Source organism: Etheostoma spectabile, chromosome 6 (genome assembly GCF_008692095.1).
Source record: "Etheostoma spectabile isolate EspeVRDwgs_2016 chromosome 6, UIUC_Espe_1.0, whole genome shotgun sequence".
Lineage (NCBI taxonomy): Eukaryota > Metazoa > Chordata > Actinopteri > Perciformes > Percidae > Etheostoma > Etheostoma spectabile.
This window is the reverse complement of record NC_045738.1, coordinates 8141353-8152110: the sequence shown is the minus strand read 5'-3', so window position 1 is coordinate 8152110 and position 10758 is coordinate 8141353. Positions and strand designations below refer to the sequence as shown.

General features: G+C 38.6%; 1 pseudogene; it reads right to left on the bottom strand.

Moving 5' to 3' along the window:
• Positions 1–3906: 3906 nt before the first annotated feature.
• Positions 3907–9034, bottom strand: LOC116690792 (metalloreductase STEAP4-like; annotated as a pseudogene).
• Positions 9035–10758: the final 1724 nt, after the last annotated feature.

The following is a 10758-nucleotide window of genomic DNA, read 5'->3' as shown; positions in this document are numbered from 1 at the left end:
ACACACACACACACAGCAGGAAATATGCTGAAATCAACGGCCTTTCTTTGGTAATAGAAGAATAATACAATGCGAGAGGGTGTAACAGATTGTAGATTGTGTGTGCAGATAATTCTGTTAGATGCTAGATAGCAGGATGCCTCTGACTATATGTTTTGCTTTGGGCAAAAAAGGGCCTGCATAATTACCTTGCAGTACCAGACTTTGTCCTCCTCCCTTGCCTCCTCTGCATCTCGATCATCTTATAACCGTTGTACATACTAACATTGCTGTGTTGTTCCACACTTGCCATTCTGCACCAGCCATCACTATTGACTTTGCCACTTCTGCTCATCACCTGATCAAGTCACCTGTCTATCTAGCTGCCCATTTATCTGCTGTTACTGTATTATGTATTGAGGGTAGCTCATAGACAGTCTTCCCCAAACTGTCTATGTTGCCTTCGTTCTACAGCCTACATTCTGCTCTGATGACTATTAACTACCTGCTTTAGCCCTCATACAACTTACAAGATGCTGTCAAGTACTATAATTGGTATGCAACCTAATATGACCCACTTTTTTAGGGTTTGCAGTTCCATTATACAATACTGTTATTTTTGAATTATGATTATAAATTATAAGCAGGTTTAGAGTATGTACCTTTGTATGTTCACACTGGAAACATGACAAAAGTAAGTATGCACAAAATTGTTATTTTTAACTGGCTTTTGTTGCCGTTTGTTGATTTCTTTAAAGATTATTCTTTTGAACACTATTTTTAAAACATTGTTTTTGTAACACCTGTTTTTCCTCCTGAGTGTGCGTGTGTGTGTGTGTGTGTGTGTGTCTGTGTGTGTGTGTGTGTGTGTGTGTGTGTGTGTGTGTGTGTGTGCCTCGACTCTGCATGGGGTAATATAATTAGCTTAACCTTCCTCTTCTTTACACTTTGTATGTGTATATTTAAGCATAGTGTGCATGTTTGCATGCAGGCAGTTTTGGGCAGCAAGTTTTTTGTGTTAGAAAACGGCGAGATCAACAACATCCTGAAAGGAGTGCAACCTCAGGGATAAATCGCACAACATTAAGCGAGAGGAGAAAGGAAAGCGGAAACGGTTGCCTATGTTTATCAAAACAATGGAGGTCAGCGGGGGATATCAATCTATTTTTACCACATACTGTGAAAAAGGTACAGCACCAACATGAAATCTGTTTTTTCAAAGCTCAAAGGACATGAAAAACATTTAAATCCACAGAGACCCATCCATTTACCTGGAATAAACCGTTACTGTTCTTTGTTTGGCTATTGCAAAATTAAGAGTAGGCAGTGCTCACCGATCAAAGGACACAATCATACATAAACTGAGCATGGACAAATGATCTTCAGAGAATCACTGAATATAAAGAGATGTTTTCCAGTAGACATTTTAGAAAATGAATAACTATTTTTGCATAATCCAAACATAGAATGTTGTAAATCCTTTGACTACTTTATGACTATTTACATATCACAAATATTATGTACAGGTTCAAGGTTTTTTTCCCTCAAAATAACGACTGAATAAAAGTCCGTAATCAGCAACCCCGATGACGTCAGTAGTCAGAGGTCACAGGTTCGTGGCCTTCCTCATCTTGTATGTAAATATACAGTTGGGGCCAGCTGCCGGCCAGCTTAGGTTAGCACAAAGGAAAGAGGTGGATAGCTGAGTGGTCTCTGGCCTAAGCTAACAAAATCCACCTTTCAGCATCTACAACACGTTATATCAGTCAGGAAGTTACCAGACTTGACCAAAAAATAGTGCAGTACATATTGTATTGCATGACACAAATCTGTATTTTTTTCCCCAATAGAAAAAAAATGTTTTAGGTTAATCACATTTTTTTTCGATTGCCAAACAACAGTGGGCACAACTGGAGGTACTGGTGCAATATTTTAACTACAGTCTGCAGAGCAGCAGTTCATGTGAACCAAAAGCCTTTTTTGGAAATAAAGAAATAGGAATGAAACATTGACAATTGACATTAAACTGTTTGAGGGAAACAGTGAACAGGTAAGAGAGCAAAGCTACCCATATGTCCAGGTAAGATGTCTGAGGTTAAATGCACAGTTGTGAAGATGTGAAAAACATTTCTTCGTCTGTAGAAAAACTGTGCACTTACTGTTTTTCACAAAGTAATGGAGGTGTGAACAATGGGAACACCACAGTCATTTGAATTTTTAGATGATGTCAGTTCTTTGCAAGAGAAGACATCCAATTTGTTGAAACAAAACTTCTAAACTATGTAATGTACCTATAGTTTGTAACATTTAGTTTGTAACATTTCCAGTATGTGTGTGTGTGTGTGTATATATATATATATATATATATATATATACATATATATATATATATATACTGGGTAAGCAAACTGAGGATTTTCATTCATTCTTGTTTACCTCAAAACCTGTATAAAATAAAAAAGGAAAGAAAAAAGTCTCTAAAATTATACAAACTGCATTATCTGTAAAGATGAACAGTTTGAATTTTCTGTAGTGGTGTTTGATGCCAGTGTTTTCCTATCAGTGTGTTCTGAGTGACAGTGTGTGTTATCTAGATGAGGATTTTTCATAGTGTCTGGCTGCACTGAACCTGTTTTGAGATGTGAAGTTGTGTTGCTTGGAAAGAGTTATGCAGGTGATAAGAACTGTTAAACTCAGTTGACTGTTATGCAGACTATAGTTAGAGTTTTGCACATGTGACTTCAATTATAACCACTGTTGTTAAGCAATACAAAAAAAATTAATAATATCAACCTGCCAAACACTAACATTTTCTGTAGTAATTTTCTAATAGATTTGAAGATGAATGTCTAATTAGTTTCTGTGCTTATTGAATCCACAACTTATACAAGAAGCTAAAAATACAAATAGATTCACAGCTATTCGGGAGAAATTGTTTTTGTAGCACCAGTGGCCTTTGAGGCTCAGTTATTGTTAATCACTTGGATAATGAGCTTTCATTTACATTTTTAACATTTGTATGCTGATGTTCTCACCCACAGTGACTTAGAATAAACAGCATATCAAGGAAACCTTCATATCAATGTTCATGTAATGAACAGTGCCCCTAAAATGATAATCAGGAATCTGATTTAACCCATTTAGAACAGTAAATCTGCTGTAAGCATTAACAGTCATTAATTTCATTCTTTTGTCGACAACCCCTGTAAAAAAGGAATATATATATTAATACCTGTTATTACTGTATATGTTTTTCCCAACTCTTCTCACCAGATCATAAAGATTATCTTGACCTAGACCTTATCTTTGAGTCTCATTCCCTATCTGAGGTCTACCTATGGACCTGACCTTTACACAAATGGACTTGTGACCTGTATCAGTAATCTCCTCCCTGAGTTTTATACCAGGTATCATAATTCTATTTAATGAATAACTTAACATTTAAAATCCTGGGCTAAAGTCAGCCAGGCTTTCACTCTGTGTGCCTGTGTTAGGCAGTTAGTTAACTAGGCTCTAGGGATATGACTGTCAGTGACATATTGCTTTTACAACACTTTAATAACTCTTGGAAACTCTGACTATAGACTATCACGACCCCTAAAAAGACCAATTCTACTTAAAGAATGCACATGACTGATAACGTCAAGCACCCATGCCCACACTCTAACACATTCACATGAACTGTAGATTGTCGACTGTAGATTTCTAACCGCACTCTGACCTGAATGAAGCTGAACTTTCTCCAGCTAAGAGAGCCTCCCACAGAGGGCAGGGATGTTAGTCCTAGCAGGAAATAAAGAAAGAATCCCAGGATTCCCAGCACAAAGAAAGAGTCTTGGCATCATGGTTCTGTGTTGTTAAAGTAAAACAGGGTGGTTTTATTGTTTTTCATCTAAGGAAGACGGATACACATTACTGTAAGTTTTAGGCCAATGCTTTGCTATGAACAGGATTGTAGAAACACTGCAAGGTTTCAACCAGCCTGCTTTACCTCATCCACCACAAGCAAGATGAGTTTGTGCCTGGCAGCATAATGAAGAGAAGTCATGAATGGATAGGTGAGATGGAGAAAAGTAAAGCCCAGTCCAATAAGACCCACTTGCTTCCTGCACAGCATATAGCAGTCCAGCCAATCAGGGAAATGCCTGGAAAGTGCAAAAGTGAGCTAGGCTTTCAAAAATGAGTCACCTTTTTACTACAAAATGCACAGGTAATGGACATTTGTGTTCTGATTTGCTGTCTGATCTGTACTTGGTGCCTCTGTAGAGCTGCACAATGGGAAACACCTCAAAGATGGAGGTTGTGGGGGTGAACACAGAACATATCCCTTAAAGGAAACACAAAATACCATCCAGGGACACCATGTTTCTAAACATGTATTTCCTCTGTTCAACAAATGATACAACAAAGATAGAAGAAGAAGAAGGCAGTGGGGCCGACGGCTATGCGTAGCGGCAGCCCCCACTCTGTGAACAGCTGCAGGGGAAAGTCCTCCAGCTCTCTTGCTGCTGACAGAGACCCTTTTTCCAGAACAGTGAAGCCCAGCTTGGTGGTCACCTCTGCCACCACTGTTACCACACAGGTACACCTGGAGCATGGAGGTGTGGGTTACATTTAAAATGGGCAGCAGTATAAATTTTATTTTAATGTCAACAAATACCATGGAATGACCAAAACCAACAATGAGTTAGTCCATCTCTCATTGTTTTCCAACTTTGTTTCCTGCTAAAGACACAAATCTATAAAAACACAAATATAAACTCTAACAAATAAAAAATGTTCTCGAAAAAGCTGGGCACTGCAGTTTTAGCAAACATTTTTGGACAAGAGTAAACAGTGTAATTTGCTTGGGATACAATCATTGTAAGTTTTCTTATTTTAATGGGATTTGGAAAAATAGAGCGTATTGCCAGACTTATCTTTATGACCAGTATTACATTATCATTAGTAAATCAGTTCCTACTAATGCAATGTATGTAAATAATTTAATACTTTACTTTTAGCTACCTGGAAAGTACTGTTTAAAAGATAAATCAGAAAAGTTTAAGCATAGGCCAACAAGTGCATCTGACTACATCTTTATCTCCAATTACATAGTCTATCAGTCAGTAATTTCAAAAACCAAGTGCATCTTGTCTTCAAAAGTGCCTCAGAAAAACAATACAAATATTTATATTTTCCTCTTCAGCTCAGCTTTTGTTTTTTAGTTGCTAATAATTCCTTGAAGATTATTGTCATTTGACTCACCAGCCTTGTTTGGAATATCTAGTGCATGACTGCAGGGTGTACATCTACATCGTCAGTCTAAAGAATTACCCGTCTTTTGTTGATCTTCACTGTACTTTTCCAGTAATTTTGAGATGAAGCCCCTGGAAGTGTGTAACAATGTAAAAATGCACGCATACTACATATACACACGTGCTGCTAAATATATAATCCCATTTCTAGATCTTCACCATGCTGTAGGTTATTACCATACTCACAGCTTTGTGATAAGAAGATTAAGTTGTTTTGTAAAGGGGAGGGGGGAAGAGGGGATATCATACAGAGAGAGAGAGAGAGAGAGAGAGAGAGAGAGAGAGAGAGAGAGAGAGAGAGAGAGAGAGAGAGAGAGAGAGAGAGAGAGAGAGAGAGAGAGAGAGAAAGAGAGCAGTTTGACAGGCATATAGTGAAGTCAGTGGGATTGAGCAGTTTTCCCCCAGGTGTGTGTATAAGTGGACCGGGCAGCCACCCATGTCTCCCTACATTACTGCACCAGTAACAGCAGGGGACGGCCGACAGACTAAATCTCCATCTGAATGTAAATGTGACAGAGCCACAGCCCCACTGTGAATCTAATCAAATAGCTGGCCAAGAAATAGCTCACACTTATGAGCATGTACATGTGGGTATATACAGTACAGTACCTACACATGCACTGCTAAATACACGCACACACACGTTAAAATACTCTTGTTCTCTCACAGCTACCTGTTTTCAAAGAAAATATAGCACTGCAGTGGTATCTGTGTGTGTGTGTGTGTGTGTGTGTGTGTGTGTGTGTGTGTGTGTGTGTGTGTTGTGTATGGGAAGGTTGTTTGTGTTGAAGAGGATTCGAGGCAGATTCAGGTTTGGTCTCCAGAGGTTCCAACATCATGTTTGTGTTTCTCTTTGTAGCTGTGAAACGGAAGCTCCAATAAACATTGGTCTTCCGACTTTGTAAGTTTGTTTGTTTGTTTGTTTGTTTGTTTGTTTGTTTATGTATACAAGCACATCACTGTTCTTCCTTTTTCTTGCATTATGTAAAGATGGCAAGATCATCTGCATCAACACAATTGAAATAAATTTCTTTCCAAGATTTTGAGTTGTGTATGGTGAGGCATCCATCTTCTATTATGAACAAAGTTAAAGCCATTTATCTCATGTTGTTGAATGTTGAAAGCCGTTACTGTGGCCATGTTTGAAGTCAAACATGTCTCATCATGAAAAGATCAAGTTGGTAATCTCCCCTTCTGTTACTGCTCTGTGTTTGTATCTTTACTCCAGTCAACCAAAGCCTTCCTTAAGGCTTGTAAGCTTCCTGGCTCTGTTTCGCCTTGATCCCACTGACATCTTTTAACAGATTCCTTACTTCCACTCATCTCTCACCTGTTTTCCTGCCAGAAGTCCATTCTGCAGGGCCCAGGCAGACAGTGTGTTAAGGTTAAGGAATCAATGTTTCCACTTCAACTGAATAGACACACAACAGGCCATCCTGCCAAGGGAGCTGCACCCCTGCACAACAAGAGTTTTGATGGCTAATGCTCTAAGTGTTTTTTAAGAGAGCACTTTTTCCAAAAAGATATCACGACTTCGGAAAAAAAAATGGCACCTACTGTTGCAAAATGATTGTTGACATTAAACCTAGATCTGTCTGCAGTAAAGTTTGCTCAATTCTTTTGAGATCATGGCAAGAATAAAGCATTACATTTATTTTACATTTAATTCATTTCTTCTTCACACTTTCAAAGGAGTCTGTTACCTCTGCAGAAGGGCAGCATTGTCTTCTGGGTACATGTTTTTCTTTTGGTTGTTACTGAGGTCCACCTGCACCTTGTAACCCAGCCACCAGCATCCACAGAGAGGAGGATAAAAAAGAAAAAATGAGTTCAATCAAATCAATTAACTGTCGACATTCTGTTCCATTCTCAGTAATTGCAAATATAATGTTTTTGGGTTCTGATCTGATTTTTTATTTTCATTTCCAAAACTTTATTTATTTTCTAGTTCAACTATGCCTTATCTGCATTCTATTTGCATATCTTATTCTTTTACATTTCTCCAGCTCTAATTCATAGATTTTTGTAGTATTTTGTATTATATTATGCTAATACAATGTGCCTAATGACAACTTACTTGAGAACAAATACAATTTTATGTCCGGGGAGTCCGTTTTGGCTTGTTTCTTGTGAAATACAGGATACTTGAACCTCTAAACAGCTCTAAAAATATTTAAAGGAAACAGTCTGAGAGAAAATTATTATTCTTTGGTGAAACCTTTCAAAACTTCTTGTTTTAAGGGGCACTTTGTGTCCCCTCAAATACCTCAAATAGTGCATCACTGTAAGTTGTTACAAAGAAACCATCCTTGTTATTCAATCTTTACATTAATTGCCGGAATTGGACCAAAAAGGTGCCAGTAGCCTAATTCATCAGTTCCATGACAAGATCATTGCAAGTGTCATGTCTTGTACATCTATTTGTGCAAATTTGTATCTTGTAGGGGTGACCCCGAAAAGTTGACTATTTAACAATTTGATCACAAGAGCCTGATTTGATTCAATGCAGGCTTGGGGGTGCTGAATGTTTAAATTTTACATAGAATGAATACTGGCCCATTTTGCGCACTGATTAACTTACATTAACTTACATTATGTAATGTTATGTAACTACTACTACTAGTAATAAAAATAATAACTGATATTATGCACATAACAATGCAGAACAGGTTAATCATTGTTTACATCAATCTCATCACCTGATTCAGAAATACTTGCAGCAATATATAGATTGTCAATATGTAATGTAGATTCCCAGCTTGGGAGGAACTTAAAAATATATTTCTGTAAATATATTACTATACACATGTACATATCCCTTTACGTATACAGTATGCATTCACTAACAATTCTAAAACAAGACACCTGCTTAGTCTTGCATCTGAAATTGCAATCAGCAGTGTTTGAAAGGCACCAGCAATGTGTTAGAATTTGAGGAAAGTGCTGTAAATTAAGGGTTTTGGAGGTTGTGGTTGAAGTCATAGGATAACTGTGTAGACTTTAGGAAACTGTGTTCAAACAATGAAAAACAAACTAGAGTTTTGTCAACACGAACTGCTGCTGTGAAGAGTGTGGTAATAGTTTTGCCCATGAGGCTCCAGTTGTGCCCACTTATTAAGCAATCGGAAGAAACTGTAGTTTGCTATTTGTAAATAACTAATACTTCCTGATTTGTGCTATTAACTACAAAGTAGTGTGTTATAGATTCTAGAATCAAACTTGAATTCACCTTTCCTTCAGGATGTGATGCCATTATCTCTAGGAATTTATAGTGTTCTCTGTTAACACAAATGAAGATCAGGCTTGCTGATTGGGTCATTGCTGCGTGGTTCATCACCTGTACAAAACACACAAATCAGGACATTGAGACAAATGTTTGAGTTGCATCTAGTAGGCTGCACACACATTTTTGTACATTGCAAAAGACTAAAAGTGCTATGTTATGCCATGTGTTGTACCTGAGCTCCCTGAGGCAAGGGGCCACAGCTGTGAGGTCTGCGGCTGCTGTACACCACCCTGTAGCCAGACTGCAGCAGACGCCCAGAGAGCGCTCCTAAATCCCCCGTCCTGAAGATACACAGCATGTCTGGCACAGGGGCAGCTGCTGTGGCCAGAGGATACACGACACACTCTCTAGCTTCATCATCTCTGACATACCATTCCCCACTGTCACGTGGACACTCTGAGTCTGGATGGTCAGTGCTCCCTGCTGTGTAGTTACATTGCTGTGGAACCTGTCCTGCACACTGCCTCTCCATCTTTGAGTGTGCACAACAACTTAGAATTTTGAACCTCTTTCTGTCCATCATTAGAGTAGGTCTCTGGGTGTGTGTGTGTGTGTGTGTGTGTGTGTGTGTGTGTGTGTATGTGTTCATATGTTGATTTTAAGTGTAATCACTTACAATCAACACATGAAATCACATCAAGTCACTGTGAGTCCTCACACATTACAGAGAGATTAATACAACAGGACTATAAATTATAAACAGTTATCTGTGCTCTCACCTTTGGATTAGATTTTTTTTAAATGTTTTTGCTTCTTAGAAACACAGACCACTTTAAAGGGGATATCTACATCCGCTAGAACTTGACTTTAACATTTGTCAGAAAAGAAATATTATTTTGGTGCTTTCCAGGGCTGCCTTATTCTATTTCTTCTGTTTCCAGACTAGACATGATGTCTTGTGGGAGATCCTGGCCCATAGATTCATTATCATTTCAAAACCCATTGTTCCAACCAAACCAAACGAGAGTTTGTGCAAATTTAGTGTTCATGTCCCCGTGGCTAAAACATCTGCAATGTTGTGACACGAACAGACCCAACAGAGCAGAAATGAAGCTTGGCACATATGTAAGTGTTTTGTGTGTGGCTGCTTTACTTTGTATAACTTACTTGCTGTGTGTGTGTGTGTGTGTGTGTGTATGTGTGTGTGTGTGTGTGTGTGTGTGTGTGTGTGTGTGTGTGTGTGTGTGTGTGTGTGTGTGTGTGTGTGTGTGTGTGTGTGTGTGTGTGTGTGTGTGTGTGTGTGCTGAAATGGGTTAGGATGATCAGAGCTGAACAGAGTCTCAGCTGTGATCGACAGCACCTGGGGATTTGGCTCTGCAGACAGGGTGACTACCTGGCTGTAGAAATGACACACAGCATCACATCAACTTTACCGACTATTTGCACAAAAATACGCTCCTCACCATAAAAGCAACCTCATTGAAATCACAATGTGCATATAGATAGCCGGTGATATTTATGGCAGACAAGCACCACGTTACCTCAGGAGCTTTTACAGTCAAGTCCATAACTAAAGCATTAATGTCTACCTTGGGGGATGTCGCAGCAAAATGAGAAATCATTTTATGCCTAACCTTTAAGGCATCCATTCACTTGTAGCGCTGTTGGAATAGACCTTATAGCAGATCCACTCCGATGACTCATTTACTCGCTCTGCCTCTGGGACATCTCTTTTCTTCTCCTCTTCCTTCTCTAGAAGCCCAAACATCTCTCTCTCTCTCTCTCTTTGCCTTTGTTTCTTTCTTTCTCAAAATCTTTTGCTCTCAAAACAAAGGAAAACATCCTCCACTCTGATCTTGCTATAGCATCACCTTTTATTTACAAAAACTAATGTTTTGGTCCCTCTGCACCTCCATCAAGAGTATAAACAAAAACTGGTTTAAAAACATTTCTCCCCTCCCATTCGATGTCTTGTTGGAATTTAAAATGTTATATGTGCTTGTGGTTTGCATTATACATTCAAGCTAAAAGGTAAAAGCATTATTTCAACATGAATGAAGACATGTTGGTCATGCATTAAGTTTGTTGTTTGTTTAAGTTGTTTTGCAATACTCTGTTCTATAACATAAGATGTTCTGGTACATTCCTTTAGAATCCAGCCTCTCCTAAATGTGTCAGCAGCAGGATTGATTTCCTGAGTCTGGTTTCAGTCCCACTTTTACGTTCACTGATCTTTTGCTCTGCAAGTCCTGAACT